General features: G+C 47.2%; 1 long non-coding RNA gene and 1 pseudogene across 1 annotated transcript; both read right to left on the bottom strand.

Moving 5' to 3' along the window:
• Positions 1-2,281: 2,281 nt before the first annotated feature.
• On the bottom strand, positions 2,282-4,240 carry LOC119289574. The gene is made up of 5 exons (XR_005141548.1): positions 4,072-4,240; positions 3,876-3,943; positions 3,030-3,182; positions 2,759-2,897; positions 2,282-2,388 (listed from the first exon to the last, which is right to left on the bottom strand). It is a non-coding gene; the product is annotated as an uncharacterized LOC119289574 (long non-coding RNA).
• A 7,488-nt stretch (positions 4,241-11,728) lies between these two features.
• Positions 11,729-13,153, bottom strand: LOC119289573 (annotated as a pseudogene).
• Positions 13,154-19,054: the final 5,901 nt, after the last annotated feature.

Genomic DNA, 19,054 nt, shown 5'->3' with positions numbered 1-19,054 from the left:
CTTTGATACTGGGATCCTCCTCATCAATCTCCACATCATTGAACTCCTCGTCGTTTAGATCCAGATGGTCGAAGAAATCCTCAAGAACAGGGTTGGCTGCCGCCGAGGCGCCGCCGCTCATAGCAGAGTTGGCGTCCGAGGGGGAAGCCATCCAGACGCGGGCTGGGGTGCAGCGCGGCCGAAAAGATCCCCGATCAGGTCGTGGTATGGGTGGTAGGACTCGGGGGCGACTAGATCGCCCGCGAGGAATAAAACCCTAGGCGTGAGCGTAGGGGAGGCTTAATCGCTCTTGGTGACATGCTAATTAATATCTTTTTGTATACTTCCAATTAATCTAATGACCATGTGCATTCTAAATAAATATTAAAATCTTCTGATATGTACAATTAGCCAATTTGATGTGCATACGGTGGAAATCTATAATTATATGATTTATTTTAAAGTTAAATATCATGTTACGGGCCATTGCCTCTTAATTTGCTTTGCCGACTCCGTATGTATCAAGCTGCCTCTCTATTGGAGGGGCGGTGTCCTGATCCGGAGTTGGAGTTCTGACATCGCCGTGCTTCGCCTGGCGACCTCATAGTGACACGGATGAGTTGCCAAGTGAAAGTTCTGTGCCTTGGCGCCGACGACGGCGACACCCAAGGGTGTTGCGTTCTTCCTAAAGACGTCGTTGTGGTTCTTCTTTTCGTGTCAGAGCTCCGGGTGAAGACCTTTGTCCCGTGTGGACTCGGCAATGGCGATGCTCTGTGTTGTTTTCCCTCTTGGGGGCATTGTCGTGGAGTTTAGCTGTGCTAGGTTGTAGCGTGGGGTGTGTTTAGTTCTCTCGGTGATATTTGTCGGTAGCGTAGTCGCGTGCGTTTTGCGTGTGCCGATTATCTTAGGATCAGCTTTGTAAGAGGGTTACCTCATCATTTTGTACCGTTCGGCCGTGTACTTTTTTCGATATTGCTTTATATATAAAGCGGAGCGAAAGCCTGTTTCAAGATATCAAGTTGCTACTGACTGTTTTTTCTTCATGTAATAGGTTCATGATACTAAATGCTCATGCTAAACGAACACTATGTGGTCTCCTATTTCGATCCGTGTACAGTATTAAACGCGCCCTAGAAGAAAGAAAAAACTTTCAGCTCCGGCATAAAGATGCACACCAGTTTTTTATTGGTCTCAACTGCTTGCTTGTTTCCTTGCATACCCAGTCCAGACATAATTACATGTACTGCTCGTATGCATGGCCTGCCGTACAATTTACTACTCCCTCCGTTCCTGAATACTTGTCTTTCTAGAGATTTCAACAAGTGACTACATACGGTGCAAAATGAGTGAATCTACACTTTAAAATATGTCTACATACATCCGTATGTTGAGTCCATTTGAAATGCCTAGAAAGACAAGTATTTGGGAACGGAGGGAGTAGATCATGAAAGGCGCGCGTTGCTGCGCCCGTCTAATTTGACACTAAAATATTAGTGATTGATGGAATTGTAGAGGCATTATACTCTAGAGAATTGGTATAAAAATTATGATATAATAATATGTAAATTCATTAGTAACTTCCATAGGAATATCTTAGTGGATATACAACCAGGTAAGTATCTCAGCGCCTGGTATTAGAGAACATTTATATAAAAGTACATTTATTTTATTATTTATTATTGATCAAAGGCAGCACAGGCAACTCTACACACTATGACCATAGGTGTGTTCTAATATTCTAGGAGTTTTAGCGACAACACAGGCAACTCTACACACTATCTATGACCCTCGAACAACTCTCTAAGGACTAAAAGCATTCCTTACAGAGGGTGGTAGAGTATTTCACTATTTCGTAAGATATTAAACTGGAACTATATAAGCATCTGTTATTGTTGTGGTACTAAAGTCCAACACTATTATAGGTGCTTGGTGCAAATATATATGACATACATAGAAGGTAAGCTTTGCATTATCCACATGGTCCAAATATACCAATCAAAATGTTCTATCCAGCACACTCAGAAATATTTAAGCGGGGAATTTAATTCAACCACACAATCGCATATTTTTGAGGAAAGAGTTACACAAAAGCATGCTTACTAAGCAAAACCTCATCATCTCTAGCATTGAGATATACCAACAACTCTGGAAAAGTTGCGGCAACATGTAATAGAATGCAATTTACAACACTTAGCTATTAAAGTACAAGGAGACCAGCTCCTATCTAAGGAAGTCATCACCTGCATGTAGGCAGATTAGCATCACGACATTGGTGTGGGTAATCTTCTAAACAATACATAGGTGAGTTATAAAATTTGCATAGAATTTTGAAATTTGCTAAATCAAGTAAAAGAAAAAGAATACATCAACTCCTGTCAAAGATTGCCTCGGAATACTTCAGCGCCCACACTGCAAAAAGCGTTGTATTTATCATGACAACTAAGTTATAAACTCACATTGAAAATGTAAATAATTTGACTACCATGCACAGACTACTGTCAAACTCGGCCAAAACATAACCTTGAGTCTGTAAAGTATGCAGCAAATTTGTACCAAACACAAAATGCTAAAGGAATAGAAAGCCAAAGTTATCCGCAGACCTCCATGTATATTTAATTATTTTAGGAAAGGAGACATTTACTCTATGAAAATACATAACATGGATTTTCATCCTTATTGTTGTGTTGCATTTTTGCAGTCAAATTAGGTCAGATTGTATTCCATCCAAACAGCTGGTTATTGCACAATAAGCTAAATATCATTGCTGAGACTAAAATACCTGGAGGCCAACAAAGAGGCAATCCCCAGAACGAAAAACGAAGTTGAACACACAATGTTTGGCGGATTTCTTGTTATTTGCTTGTCTTATGCCCTCAACATGCTCCTGGGGTTTTGTGGCCAACTTGGAGCGGGAGCCGCTGCATTGCAAAACCCCGTTCATGTGCATCTTTCCAAACCAACCAGAACCAACAAAAGCACGAACAATAAAGGCAGGAGATATATGTCACTATAGCCATGACATGTAATTATTCCCCGATTCCATCGCATACCTCTGTGGCGGACCAACAAGTACTCAAGTAGTAAGAGCTAGTATGTCCGCCCAAATTCGCAACATTCTTGTGGGTGATCTGAAGCCTGCAAGGGGCGGTCTGCACTGCGGTTGCTCTTCGAGGTGCTAGATGGAGTAGACCGCTTGTTTGCTTCTTTACCCCATGCACACAACAAAAGTTACAGGCTGAACCAAATTGTTGATATAAGAAAGTTATTCTAATCTGAAGGTACAACAACGTTCTATGGAAATTATCATGATCAGACAGCAAACTAAACTAACAATAACATTATTGACTCCAGATTGCATTTATACTTGGCCCATGTGATGTTGATGGTGAGAGCTACCTGCATTTTGGTGAATTTAAACCATGTTGAACTTAACATAAGTATACTACTGGACCTAAATATTTGGTGTTTATGCTGGCTAGGTTAATTCTCTAAGAAATGATACCAATAATCTAGACACTTAATTCCTAGTCATCATTACAATTCGAATGTTCAAGTCAGCAAGTTAGGTGTCAAGAGTCCCAATTAGAAGCACGTGGTGAGTATTTGATTTGGTTCGAATCCAGGGTACACTGAAGCAAAGACGATTAGATTAGGGGGCAGGGAATTACAGAGTGAGACAACAACGGGGAATTGGAGTGCACTGGTAAGATGTGACTACTCCGTATTGACAAAGCAAACAGATTGCACGCGAAGTCAATCACTCAGCTCACATATATTTTCAGCAAAAGGAATCAACTGCTTCTTATCATGATTCAAAAGTCGGTTTACTTATCATGATTTAGGTGCAGACTGCAGCGATTAAAGGAACTGCAAGCAGGAGGGCATGGCGACGGCACCTAGGGAGAGCAGAAGCACGTCCGTCGTCTTGCCCGACAGTGTGTTTGTGGACGCGGACAAAACAATACTGCGAAACAAGAGGAGGAGCCCCAGTCAATGCGTTTAGATGTAAACACAAGCATTCAGTCAATATCAATAATTTAAAGGGAGGAGCCCGAGAATAAAATGGAACTGGTGACTGGGGATCGGCCTAACCTGAAGATCGTAAAGGACATTGAGATACATCGTTGGACAAATCCAGCGGGAGGTTCAGTGCGCTCGGCCGCTACCGCCCACTGCACCACGCCCGCCAGCGAGACGCCATACACGCCGAGGAGTGACACACCGATGTGACCAGAGACATCGCCCTCGCCCGCCACGCATACACGGGGGATGTCCATCCCTCCCTCCCTCCCTCCCTCCTCCTCCTCTCTCTCTCCTAGGGATGGCAATGGGTACCCATTACCCGCGTACCCTGCGGGTAAAAACCCTATTAGGGTAAAGGTATGGGATAAAAATTTACCCATGGGTACTTAAATGGGAAAATATCATACCCGTCGGGTGGAAAGGGTACGGGTATGGGATCGTATAACCCATGCCCGCTTACCCATGTACCCATCTAAAATGTTAACAAATGGGTTTCCGTTAATATCATAACGTATTAATTTTACCCTCCTAATCACGCTAGATAAAAACTCTAATGTGTAGTAAAATTATCTCTACGATTTATCTTGATTTTGTGAACTTAAAGTGTATACGTATGTGTTGTTATGTATGATTATGTGTTGTTTTTTTTAACATTTTTATGTGTCACTTTATAGGCAAGTATTTTTGTTTATGAGAATGTGTTATTGTTACAATATGTTATTGTACATTGTTGTTTAAAATTTGTTGCTATTAATAATTTATGATTATATATTGCTTTTTACAACTATTTTCTACTCAACTGATGTGTTGTAAATGCGGGTATATTTACCCGCGGGTACCCATATACCCTGTCGGGTGATGGGTATGAGAAAAAATTGTACCCTTGACGGGTATGGGTATGGGTGATGGGTAAGTTCAGGGTGGATGGGTAAGGGTATGGGGTAGCTCCACCCGTACCCATACCCTGCGGGCGCCATCCCTCTCTCCCTCCCTCTCTCTCTGACTACAGCGGCGGCGCACAAGGTCTCGCCCTAGGCCAACGTGGGGAGGGATTGAGTGGGGCTAGGAGGTGGCCGCAGAGTAGAATCGAGACCGTTCGTACAAGATCTGACGGTAACCCGTAGCAGTGATCCACAGGCTTTCGATTCTGCCCCCAAAGCAGCAGCCCAAGGACAGTCGGCCCAGGAGTAGGCCCATGCGGGAGAAAAAGCGCGCCTTGGACGGGCTAGGGACGAACGTGGCCCAGCAACCAGAAATGTGCGTTGAGGGTCGAACTGTAGGACAAATCTGACGGTCAGGAACGTCTACATCGCCAAAACAGACGGCCGAAATCTCTAATCGCTGAAAGAGCTCGGTTTAGGCTCAGTTTTACTGTCCTTAAATATGCACTTAACATGAACGTGTCTTAGAAGGTTATGGTTTCATAAATTATTTGTATGCATGCACGTTACCACACATCCCGGTGCACACTCTTTTTTTTGCAGGTTACACTTAATTTGTCACATGGAATTAGAACGAAGCAATGAAAAATAATAATGGTGGTTGTCCGCCCTAGAGGAAGTAGTCGAAGCAGGTGAACATATGTCGAGTGTAGTCGAATTTGAGCGAGCAGTCTCCCCGAGACGGTCCCCAAAAACCTTGTTGCCCTCACCTTGTGCAGGTTCTCAAGGGACGTGGACGCTAGGATGGGGTTGCCGTAGAAGCAGTTCAGCACTAGGAACTCGAGAGTGCGTGTCCAGTTTTCTGTTCTACGTGCCTAGCCTCTTACAATTCATGAATATATTTTTCGTATTCATGAGCTATTTCTCAAATTATGAACATTATGTAAATTGTTCAATGTTTCTTCATGTATACATGATTTTTCCTAAATTAAAATAACTTGAAATTCCTTAATATTTTAAGAAAAAATCAAAGCTTTTAATAAAAAAAAGGACGAAGTAAGAAAATTTGGATGAAAAACGAATGGGAAAAATATGGCGAACGATGTACGCATGGGCCGCGGATCTGCGCGTTTGCTCGCAATCGTAATTTCAATAAAAAATATAATAAAATTTTGATAATAAAAAACCAACCATAAAAAGTCCGTTATTAAACCTATGGACAAAAAAAAGGTAGCTCTACATGGGCCACGACCGTGTTAGCTCCAATAGTGTCATATGATATGAGACGCGCAAGAGAGTCTACCCTCTCATCAGGGTTTCTACTCCCCTCGTCAGCGACTTGATCTCCACCGTAGGGTTCCGGCTACCCTCCCCCCGCACTACTAGGACAATGCTTATAGATGGAAGTTTACCAGTAGCGCCTGTTTAAGCACCCACGCTACTGGTACGTACCAGTGGCGCCTGGTACAAAACACACTACTACTACTAAATAACACATCGTTTGTTAGCTTGAGCCGCGCTGCTGTTACGTGGGCCGCAGGGTAAAACGGTAGCCCACTTACCTGTAGCGTTTGTTTCGAACGAGCGCTACAACTAGTGGGCTTAGTAGTAGCGCCGGCCTCTACCCAGCGCTACTACTACAGGAAAAGAAAACTGGCCCACGCGTTGTCGCCTCTCGCCTCCTCCGACGCTCCAGCCCCGTAAGTCCCCCTCGATCTCCTCCTCCCTGCGCGTGCCACCACTAGGCTCCGATCGATTCGCCGCGGCGGCTCGCCATGTTTTGGGATTCGCGTGGGGAAATGGGATTTAGGGATTGCACGGTGGCTCCACGCTTCGATGCGACAGGTCCGGTTCGCTCGACGTGTTCTCGCAGGCTTGTTTCCTCGCATGATTAGGGAGAGTAGAGAGAGGGGTTAGGTGAGAGAAGTAGAGGCTTGTTGGGCATGGTGGGGAACAGGCGGCGGGAGATGCAGGAGAGGGATAGGAGGCAGTGGGAGCTGCTGGACAGCGTGCGACGGGAGGAGCAGCAGCGGGAGAGCAGGGAGGCGGCGGTGGCGGCCGCCATGGTGGAGGCGGGCAAGCAGAGGGCCAGGGAGAAGGGGAAAGGGAAGGAGCAGGAGAATGGCGGAGAGGGCGGCAAGTTAGGTCAACAATTCTCCAGGGTATCTTACAGCAATGGTTTTTTGCTGTGGAAACATAGTCACACACACCTAAGGCCTAACCAACCGCACCGATGGCTAGAGCGGTTGATGCAAAGGGAAGCATGCACTTGCAGTCTTGTTTCATTGCCTTTTAGAAGTAGGAGGAGGTTAGCCGGTGACGACATCGATCCACCAGCACCCGACCGTTAATGGAATGATCGACCCAAATCGCTATCCATCTGGTGCTGTTAGTGAGCCCATTTTTGGTAAATTTCAGAAAAAGAAAACACAGAGAGATAGAGAGTTGTATCTGATCTAAAAGGGGTGTGTTTGCCTTTTATAGTTCTAATTATTGTGCATCTGATGCCAAAGGTGGAATGGATGTTTACTTATTGTGTTTTGTGAATCTTGTGTCGTGCTATTTTGAAAGATTCTAAGCTGGTACTTTTGGATGTGGGAATAGATAAAGTGTTCCCCTGGATTGATCCAGTTAGTTCAGTTGTCCTCGATGCGGATGGAAGTGTTTTTACCCTTGTGTCAGGGCTGGGAGTTGTCCTTGATGAGGATGGAAGAGTTATTGCTCTGCTTTGCCATGCTTGCAAAGATAATACATAATTGATATTTTTGTAAATAAATGGTATTTTATCTATTGATGATCTTATTGCTGCCTTATAGCTGCCTCGATTAATGTGCGAATAAATGGTATTTTATCTACTACTAATAATGCAGAATTAGGCTATTTTTGAACTACTTTTGCTTGTCTGCTTGCACAATAATGGCAATATGCCATTTATCTTATTATTAGGCTCTGTTTGGGTTACATGATCTCTATTAGGTTATTGTCTGAACTGAACTACAATTTAGTTGTTATTTTGCTTGCCATGTGAATCTGATGTGTGTTCTCTATGATGTGAACCTGATGTGTATATTATTCAAAACCTGATGAGTATTGAAAACTTTATGTTTACTTTTGGGATCGTTAATCCTTTAATCATATTGCTTTAGGGAAATGGCGCCACCACCACCACCACCACCACCATGTCGACGGTGCAAGTCAAGGTGCACCAGCAGCCTTGCAACTGGCACTCTGTTCGGCATCTACTTCCAGTCTAGTTTTCTTCATGCAGCGGTAATAAATTATATGAAACTAGTAACCACTATTTTGTTCTTAGTGTTATTGGTATTAATGCATCGTGTATATATTATTTTGCTTTTTGTACACAGATCGTCCCATGCAATGTGAGGTCAGAATTCAACAAGCTGACTGGAGACTTTGTAACCTTTGAGGCTCCTGGGCGCCCCTACACTATGAAGGCCGAGAAAGGACGAAATATGACGCAGGTGGGAGGAGATGGATGGGCCCGTTTCATCGCCCACATGCATATCACCGATGGTGAGTTGATCAGCTTCTCCTTCAGAGCAAAAAGACCCAAGCTGGCCGTCATTTATGTCAACAAAGCGAAAGATGATGAAGATGATGAGGATGATGATGACCCACTTGATGAAGCCATCGTAGCTCAAAGAATGAGGTTGAGCGAGGAGGAAGTGTGCAACCTATGGGACAAAATTCCGCCACGTGCTAACTTCGTGGGGTGCCATTCGGACCCACCTGACAAGTACCATGGTTGATCGGCATGTCATTGTATGTTCCATTTACTGTAGTAATTTGATGATATGCTTTATTATTATACTTAGTGTAGAGTCCGATGATATATATGCTTAGTGAATCCGATGATATATATGCTTCACGTAGAATCCAAAGAACTGTTAATAGTGTAGAATCCATATATACTTATTAGTAGAATTCATGCTTAGTAGAAATGTAGTAATATATTTTGATAGTGTAGAATGTGTGAGGCTACTTATTAATTGATATGTTTTCTTATTCAAAAATTGCCAAAGAGCCTATCTGAGAGTTGTGGTATCAAACCTGATGAAGAAGGCTCTGCTGGAATACGCCTTACCGCGAGGGGCTCTATCACCACCTGTGCATACGGCGTGGACACGGACGGTCGCACACACTCCAACTCGGTTGGATGGAAGAGCTTCCTCGTCGGCAAGAATCTTCATGTTGGACAGGCCATCCTAATTACTATCAGGAACACCCACCGCCAAGGCTTGAGGATGATGATCGTCATCGATATCATCTATAACTACATATGCATGTGTGTGGCTGCTGAACCATATATATGCTAGTATGATTACTTAGTAGACTTATCAACTATGATCTATCCATGCATTGTTGACTACTATATATGAGTTTGTGAGGTTGTGTTGTTATATTAAATGTGGTATTGTCGTTAATGTTTGTGAGATGGTTCTATGAACTTAGTTTATTTGCACTGGACTTGTCTTGATTTCCATGAATATTGCATCTGACTTCTTTTTATTATTTTTAATTTCTATTTACGTAGTTGTGACGTGGGGAGAAAATAGGGCGCTACTACTACGTGATGATAGTAGTAGCGTTGGTATACAAAGAGGCGCTACTACTAAGTATTTTAGCTGCAACGCTTGTTTAGAAACGCGCTACTATTAATAGTTGTAGTGCCCGCGAGTGCCCGTGCTACTAGTATGTAAAAAACCAGCGCCACTAGTAAAGTTTTCTCTAGTAGTGTCGTCTTCGCAGAAGGGCTGTGCTCGGACCGATCAAGGGGCGTTCTTAGCAACGCTGCCCGGTCTTGACGCACGATCCTTTGGTCTGGGGTTAGGCTAGGGTTTTGGCGAAGCAGCCGACCGAATCTTTTCTCGGGTCAGGGAAACAACATGGCTGTGTCGTCTTTGAACTCCAAGACAGGGGACTTGGAAGCACTGATGAGCGAGCTTGGCCTCCAGGAGGAGGACATGGACGATGTGATGGTGGAGAAGGAAGATCCACTGCCACCGGAGGCGACTAGATGGATGGCCCCTGGACGATGTAGTGGTGGAGAAGGAAGCACGTATGACTATTTACGGAATACACACCTACATTATATTTATGAACTGGAGCTACTGTCGTATCGCCCTAGGTTATGACTGTTATATGATGAATATCATCCAACGAATTCATCGATCCAATGCCTACGAATTTCTCTCATATTGTTCTTGCTAAGTTACTACTGCTATTGTTACTATTGCACTTGCTACAAAATCATTGCTATCACTGTTATTGTAACTATTGATGTTGCTACTACTATCAAAACTACCATACTAGTTTGCTACTAATCACTTTGCTGCAGATAATTAATCTTCAGGTGTGGTTGAATTGATAACTCAACTACTAATACTTGTAAATATTCTTTGACTCCCCTTGTGTCGAACCAATAGGGTTGAATACTCTATCCTTGCAAACTGTTGCGATCCCCTATACTTGTGGGTTATCAGAGCCTAGAGCTGCTCAGCCCCGCCCGAGCCAGTGGATGCCACCCCAGGAAGGAACATGCAAGATCAACGTCGATGCTGCGCTTATGAGAGCCAGACCGATCGGCGCGGTCGCAATGGTGTGTAGGGATCGACATGGAGTTTTTTTGTGTGTGGCGAAGATTACCTTCCATGGTCTTGGTGATCCTACGACATTAGAGGCCTTGGCAGTATGGGAGTCACTTGCATTGGCGGATGACCTTTACGAGCGCAGGATCTCAGTGGCCTCGGACTACAAAATTGTCATTGATGATTTCAGACAGGTGATTGCAGCAGGCTATGGAGCTATCATTAGGGAGATTGTAGATCGATCTAACCTTTTTGCTACCTGCTTTTTAGCCATGAATTTAGAAGCTCGAATGTCGAGACTCACAATTTAGTGAAGCATGCTCTCTCACTTGGAGTTGGCCGCCGTGTGTGGTTAGGCAACCCAGGTGAACTATCTTTCGCCCCTGTAAACATTGTGATGAGTTAAATAAAAGCTTCGCGAGATTGTCTAAAAAAATTGATATGAGACGCACAATCCTACCAGACCCTTACAGGCAGGTCCACTTTGAGGAATATACTTCCTCCATTTTTATTTATTTAGCACAACAGTTTTGACTGAAGACAAAATGTGTAAAGTTTGATCAAGATAATTGAGAACAATATAAACATTTATAATAACAAATCTATATGCTGTCAGAATATTTCTGCAAAGAATATAGCATGAAAATATATTTAATAATGAATCTAATGATGTACTCAAATTAAAGTTTATAAATTTAAACTTTAAACAATGGTGGCACATGGAGTAAATAAACAAAGAGGGAGTACACTATTGAAGCTCTCCTAGAGAGCTTAGTAATTGTAAGGAAGAACTCAAATGAGCCTGCTGCAGTAAAATCAGTTTTTTTGAAAAGAAATTAAAAAAATATGATTTTTTTAATGGTAAACACTGACAGATGTTCTACGTGTTTGCCAAATTTTCATCATGAGATCACATTCAGTGCTCTAAAAAATGCTTTTGAAAGTTGCATTTTTGGAGCATCGGTTTTGTTGTTCTGTCGCGGCTTCCACGAATGTGATCTCATAATGAAAATTTGCAAGCAGTTAGAACATCTGTCAAAGTTTATAAAAAGGAATTTTCTTTTAATTATTTTTGATTTTACTGTTCATCAAACTCATTTGAGCTCGAGCTTAAATACTCCACGTCCAGAAAGAACCACTTCACTGACAGAACATTATTACTCACTCAGTAAAAGAACATAAAAATATTCACTCACTAAAATAGTGACATAAACGCTTTTATATTTTATATATTTGTTTACGGAAGGACAACACTGTCCGCCGCGAGCTCACAGACGAGAGCCGTGGGGCGCCACGAACCTTAGCTCGCCGCCGTCAGCGGCTTCAGCAGGCTCTCCGGGCCGGCCTCGATCACCTCCACCAGCCGCGGCCATAGCCTGGTGCCGCCGATGAACCACGACCCATCCCCGCTCGGGCAGGGCACCGCCATCATCGATGCCGACCCCAGCCGGCCGTGCCGCAGCCATGGCGACACCATCCTCGGTTTCCCGAACCCCAGGTCCCCGTCGTTGGCGAACGGGAGCATTCCGGAGATCACCAGCGCCGGGCTCCCCAGGCCGAGGTTCACCGCCTCCGTCCACTTCCCGCCGTCCTTGTACGCCGTTTTGTTCACCTCCACCCAGTCCACCAGCTCCTGGAACCTGTCCCTGGTCATCACCCACGCCATGGCCGCGCCCGCGGCGGCCGCCACGTCGTGCAGCGGCGCGCGCAGCAGCTCCGCCACGCTCGCCTCGCGGGACGTGTAGGTGACCACGTTCCCCATGTACATGTCCAGCGCGCCCTCCGACGGCTCGATGCACTTCCGGCCTTCGAGGATCCACGCCATGCGACAGTTGGGGTCGGAGTCGCCGACGGCCCGCGCCAGGAGCTTCCAGACGTGCGCGCACAGCGCCACGAAGCGCGAGGTGCGGCGGCCGCCGCCTGGGGACGCCGCCTTCTGGAGCCCAACGAGGTCGGCTGCGCCGATGCGGTACACGCGCCGCTCCATGGCCGCGGCCAGGAGGGGATTGATCATGGTCTCCGGCGTGAACCTCGCGAACTCGGCGTCCAGCGACGAGCTGTACCGCGGGGGCGACCGCGGGACGAGCAGGGACGACCGGTCGAGCAGCGGCCCGCGGGAGAGTCCCCCGCCAGTGCGGACCATTTCCGCGAAGCTATTGAGCAGCAAGATGAGCGCCCGGCCGTCGGCGAGGAGGTGGTTGGTGCCGACGGTCAACGAGTACCCCCCGCACGCGAACCGGACCACCTGCAGCGACAACGCGAGCCCCGCGTCGAACGGGATCTGGATCATCCCGAGCGAGCCGTCGAAGCGCGCGAAGTCGACGGCGGCGAGGGGGACCCCGGCAGCGTCGGCGACGATGAGCTCGGCGCCGGCGTTGGAGCAGGCGACCTCGGGGACGTTGGTGTCCGGGTGGCGCACGACGCGGCCGGCGAAGGGGAAGAAGCGGGAGAGGTAGGCCGGGAGCGCGGCGCGGACGGCGGCGAGCACGGGGTCCAGGCCGCACGGCGGGGGAGGGTAGATGCTCACGAGGTAGATCGGTAAGGGGCCGAGGACGAGGTCGAGGTTGGAGACGGCGTGCACGGCGGGGAAGCTCGGGGAGGGTTGGAGGCCCGGACCAGCTCGCGCGACGCGATCCGCAGGTCGAAGCACTCCAGCGGCATGTCGACGAGGCGGCAGGCGCGGCGAGCTTTCTTTTCTTTCTATCGTCGGAGGTCGGAGGCGTGGCACTCTGTATCAGCGTCAACGGTGACTCCACTCTGCACAAAAAGCTTGAACTTCGACACCCTCTTTGAGTAGTACTTTGGTCAAACTTTGTCCGTGGTACGCTTGGTTCGGGTTTATTGGCCAATATTTTGGTCAACGTTTGATCATCTACAGGACTAACGAAAATGGCCTCTTGTATCAAAAGGCACTAACTTTTTGTTTTTGCGTAAGACATAAAAATTTAGAAAACAAGTTTGGTGCTGGAGCTCCGTTGTTTAGAAAAAGAAAATCACATTCCAAAGTTTCATTGTTTTCTTAAAATAGTTAGAGCAACTCCAGCCGTTCGGCCTCTCAGGCGGCCCGAAAAACCGCCGCCTGGGATGAACCGGCGCTAAAATCGGTCTAGGGCTGATCAGGGTCCCAGCCGCCGCCCCAAGGGTCCGCCGCAGGACGCCTGTTTCAAAGAGTTTAAAAATAAATTTGGGCAAAATTCGGCAAGAATGACAAAAACTTCGGCGACTTTAAAGCCGTTTTTACATAGGAAACTTAAAATTCACTAAAAAAAAGCCCGTGATTAGAGGCCGAAGAACTTGCTGAACACAACGTAGTCGCCGTCGTCGCCGCCGTCGTCGTCGTTCTTCTCCTCCTTCACGCGGACGCCACTGCGGGACCCCTACCCGGGGTCGTCCTGTCAGACCGGCGGCGGTGGCACGTCTTCGTCGCTGTCGTCGAGAACGACGACGCCTCCCTCGTCACGGCCCCGGCGCCGAGCGGCGATCTCCTCTAGGGCGCGGCTCTGGCGCTTCAACTCGAGCCGCGCCCAGTCCTCCCGCGCGCACTTCAAGGCCGCCGCGTCATCGAGCCCCGGCTTCGTCTTGACGCCGGCGAGACCTGGCTCCGTCTTCACGGCGGCGATCCCCGGTTCCGTCTTCGGCTTGATGAGGCAGGAAGGAGCCGAGGAGGAGCCGCGCCCACCCTCGTTGATGACGATGCCGGCGCCGCGGTGCGCCGGCCGAGCGGCCTCTCCGCTGTCTGGGCCTTGACGCTCAAGAGCGCCGGCGACCCGGAGGAGTGCGAGGAGGAGCGGGAGGAGGAGGAAGAGGAGCCGGTCCTCCTCGACATCAATTGGCTGCCGCTCCGGCGGGGAACCGGGGCGGTAGGGTATGTCAATGACGGCACATTGTCGCCCTTGAGGTGCTGGAGGATGGCGTGGAGCGTGCGGCCTGGGGCGCCCCACCGCAGGCGGCGGCCGTCACTGTTCTTGGTGCCCCGCACCAGAGGAGCACCATTGGTGGAGGCCAGCCGCGCCGCCTGCCGGCATCCCAAGTACGGCGCCCACGCTTTGTGATTGCCAGCGGCGTACATCGGGAGGGCCACGCGCTCCTCCGTCAGCGACGCCCGCACTCGCTCGACCTCGTCGTTGAAGTAGTCGGGGCGCGTTGTCACGTTGGGCAGCGGGGGTATGGGCACGCCGCCGGCGCTGAGCCTCCATCGACCCAGCGCGGGCATGTCGGGAGAAGCCGGGACGTTGGCTTCGAACAAGAGGTGGGCCTCCCACTCGTGCAGCGAGCGGCGGCCAAAGCCATTGTCCGCCGCTCCACCGCCGGGGAACCTCTCGTCCATCTTCTGCTTTATGTACGTCGGCTTTGAACGGGGAGAGAGAGGGAAAAGAGTTCGTCGACAAAGGGATGTGTGCTGCTTTATGTAGCGGCAGGGGGGTGTTGGGGAATGTGGTAATTTCAAAAAAATTCCTACGATCACGCAAGATCTATCTATGTGATGCATAGCAACGAGAGGGGAGAGTGTGTCCATGTACCCTCATAGACCGAAAGCGGAAGCGTTATGACAACGCGGTTGATGTAGTCGTACGTCTTCACGATCCGACCGATCTTAGCAATGAACATACAACACCTTCGCGATTAGCACACATTCAGCTCGGGGATCTCCCTCATACTCTTGATCCAGTTGAGGCCGAGAGAGAGTTTCGTCAGCACGACGGCGTGGTGACGGTGATGATGAAGTTACCGGCGCAGGGCTTCGCCTAAGCACTATGATGATATGACCAAGGTGTGTAACTGTGGAGGGGGCACCGCACACGGCTAAACAATGTCAACTTGTGTGTCTATGGGGTGCCCCTCCTCCATATATAAAGGAGTGGAGGAGGGGGAGGGCCGGCCCTCCTATGGCGCGCCCCATGGGGAGTCCTACTCCCACTGGGAGTAGGATTCCCCCCTTCCCTAGTTGGACTAGGAGTGGAAGGAAGGGGGAGAGAGGGGGACAGACACTACAAAAAAAATACACTTCGGTGATGATACGTGTTTGTCACAGTAGGTTGCGTTTTTTGTCATGCATATACATCCATGACGATTTTATGACAGAATCAAGATAGTCATACATGTGCTGTCGTAGAAGTGTTCCATGAGATTACAAAAATTATCATCATGGAAGTGTCCACTTCCATGACAATAAATCGCGCGTCATAGAAGTGCTTTCGTCAAGGATGACCGACACGTGGCATCCACCGTAACAGAACGCCGTTAAGCTATCGGGTCGGGTTTTGGATCCGATAACCCGTTAACAGCCCCGACCAATGGGGATTTTCCACGTGTAAAGTCATCATTGGCTGGAGGAAACACGTGTCGGCTCATCATTGGGGCAGATGTCATCCACTCATTGGACAGAAGGCGCCTATGATACGTCGACACGTGGCACGACCCAACGGAGGCCCATTCCTGTGAAAAGGCCGGCCGGTTTGACTTGGTCAAAAGGTGGCGGGCCGGCCCATGGAAAGCCTGTTAACGGCCTGTTCGCATATAGCCCATTTACAGCCCGCTAACCCAAGGCCCGTTACGCCCTATCCAAATTAGGCCCAGTAGCGTCATCTGGGCCATCCAATATGATTCCATCCCGTTTTCACTTCTGGCCCATGTATGGCCCATGATGTCTTTCGGCCCATATGAGGCCCTTTGTAATTCTTGGCCCATTAATGGCCCGTGGTGAAACTGGACCGTAATGAGCAGTGTATCACTTTACACCCATTAATGGCCTGTGGTGAAACTGGCCCGTAATGAACAGTGTATCACTTTATACCCATTAACGGCCCGTTATTCCGTTGGGCCATTTCCAGCCCAAGTTATCTTTCGGCCTTCTGAGGGCCCATTTATTCTTGGGCTCATTTGCAGCATTCGGTTACTTACGACCCGTTACTGTCATTTTCTGCTTGTGGCCAAATTCAGCCCGTCATTACAGTCGGCCCGTTTGTGCACCGTTAATCTGTTGGGCCATTTTCATAGCATCACCAAATACAGCCTATTAACGGCCCGTTATGGTCAGCCCATAAAACGTACGATTTCCACTCTAGCCCATCTACGGCCCATTAAAGGCCCGTACAAGACCCATAAATGAGTCGGCCCATACAAGGCCCATGGATCCTACGAGACGTAGAAGGCCCATGGATCCGACGTCCCATTGAAGGCCCATGGATCCGACGTCCCATTGAAGGACCATGGTTCCGACGGCCCATTGAAGGCCCATGGATCCGACGGCCCATTGAAGGCCCATGGTTCCGACGGCCCATTGAAGGCCCATGGATCTGACGGCCCATTGAAGGCCCATGGTTCCGACGGCCCATTGAAGGCCCATGGATCCGACGGCCCATTGAAGGCCCATGGTTCCGACGGCCCATTGAAGGCCCATGGATCCGACGGCCCATTGAAGGCCCATGGATCTGGCGGCCCGTACATGGCCCATGGACCGTACGGCCCGTGGACGGCCATGGTCACTACAACGTTTGGGCGAGTTGGCCCCCGTTTGAATGATATAGCATATTCAAAGAATTATCCTACTCAATACTATCACCTCTAAAAACATAGACTATACAACAAAGAGACCAAGACATAGAAACGTAGAATAATCCTACACTATACAATAAAGAAATTACAGCCGATTATACCCACTGGGCATTATGGTTCGGCACAGGTGATAATAAAGCATACACAAACAACAAATTACATACACTAGGCAAATACATCTCATACATCATGGACGCGCATCAACTTAACTCCATTTGAACTATAATCTCTTTAGAAAATAGGATTGGCCGGATTCAGATAGCACAAATTTCAGTCTGCAAAATCTCCAATTCCTTCGTGGTTACCTTAGTGTCTTGTTTCATTTTTTTGACTCCTGCATCTAATACCTGCATGTCCACTCTCAACTTGTTGATTATACGTTGACAATCATGTACACATTGTCTTGCCACCTCTAGTTGACGCTCGAGAACATCAGCACATTCCAATTCCAATCCATAATCATTCGGTAACGGCCATGCCGCACTACTCGCAGATCTTTGTGTTGATGTCACTTCATCCTGAAATGTTTCTGTAAGTACACATGACTAGGGCAAAAATATAATTACAACAGTGAAGCGAGCAAGACACTATTTTGTACTACATGGCAAAACAGGACTAACAATAATGTTACACGTCATGAAGCATAAGCAGGTGATATTTTAAAAATTATAAAAAATATAGTCTGTGCAACCTGCATACAGAAATCCCTCTTAGCTCACCAGAGGAGCATGATGTTGGGGCCCAATCGAAAACACAGACAAGTTACAAATTTAGACAACACGTTGCGTATAAGTAAGCAAGCAGTTGGCCATTCTGTAGCTCAATTTAAGTCTTAAGGAGCATAATGAACAACAGAGGGTTTCATACAAACATACTACAGCAGGCAAAATTATGCAATCATTAGCGTAGTATAAACTAGATTGTGAGCCTCATGCAATAATAGTTGGTTAATAGACTTTAAAGCTTCAGGCACACTTCGACAGAGTAATTAAATGGTAAGGCCTTTAATTATGTCAACTAATAGTTATACAAGTACCCAATAGCAGGCATGATTCTTTGGGCATCTCATTAACTGAGGACAAATAAAGCAATTGAAAAGAGCAAATTAACTATGCCTGAAACAAACAAGGAATTGAACTGTTGAGTTGCATACAGTGACTTACCTTAGCAGGTTGAAGAGGCTCAACGCAGCTCCTACTTCTCTTGCAAGGCTCCTTCCTAACATCTTGTACTTGGAAATCCTCAATCTTATCTTCATTGCACCCCCTCTGCAAGGTGACACAAACTAGTTACTCATCTCCTTGGAAGATAAATATGCATACTTTCTAGTCTGTGAACACAAAAGGATGAGATTATAACAAAACAACACCAGATAATGAAACATGCCGCATCTCTTGCACTTGCACACAATGAAATGAGCATTTACTATGTCTGCACTATGTAAAAACTAGGCATACCTTCGAACTGGATCTCCAGGTACTCTTGCAGAGCCTACTTTAGTGTACAGCCAAACCTTTATGTCACCTATGAGTTAGACAAGGCCCCATTATAGCAGCCCTTAGTGTTTAAATCGTTGACAAGCTCTGTTAGAGTGTTAGGTCAAGAACAACAAGTAATCAAAGCAAACAGTCCTAGTATGGCTGGCTGATGCAAACAAGCAATTGAACAGATGTGTGAGCAAATATTACATATCAAGAAAAGAAGCAAAGAAGGAGGCTTAACGACCATCACTTGACTAACCAGATTTAAGGGGCATTTAAACATCATGTGCAACGTATGAACTAACATAAACATTGCATTTACAGATTCTACAATGGAATGCACATGTATTAGGTTATGCCATGTATGATGATGCCTTAAATGTACAGATAGCAGGCAGGAGTGATTCATCATTGCACGCACAACTGAATTGCAGGTTAAGGGCCAGTTCGATTCCGCCTTTTCAGGGCATATTGTCAAAATAAGCCATAAAAGATGTAAAGAAGTCATTTTTGAGTTATGGGCTAG

The sequence above is a fragment of the Triticum dicoccoides genome, chromosome 4A (genome assembly GCF_002162155.2).
Source record: "Triticum dicoccoides isolate Atlit2015 ecotype Zavitan chromosome 4A, WEW_v2.0, whole genome shotgun sequence".
NCBI classification, from domain to species: Eukaryota; Viridiplantae; Streptophyta; class Magnoliopsida; order Poales; family Poaceae; genus Triticum; species Triticum dicoccoides.
The sequence above is the reverse complement of the archived record's forward strand: the minus strand, read 5'-3'. Positions and strand labels throughout refer to the sequence as shown.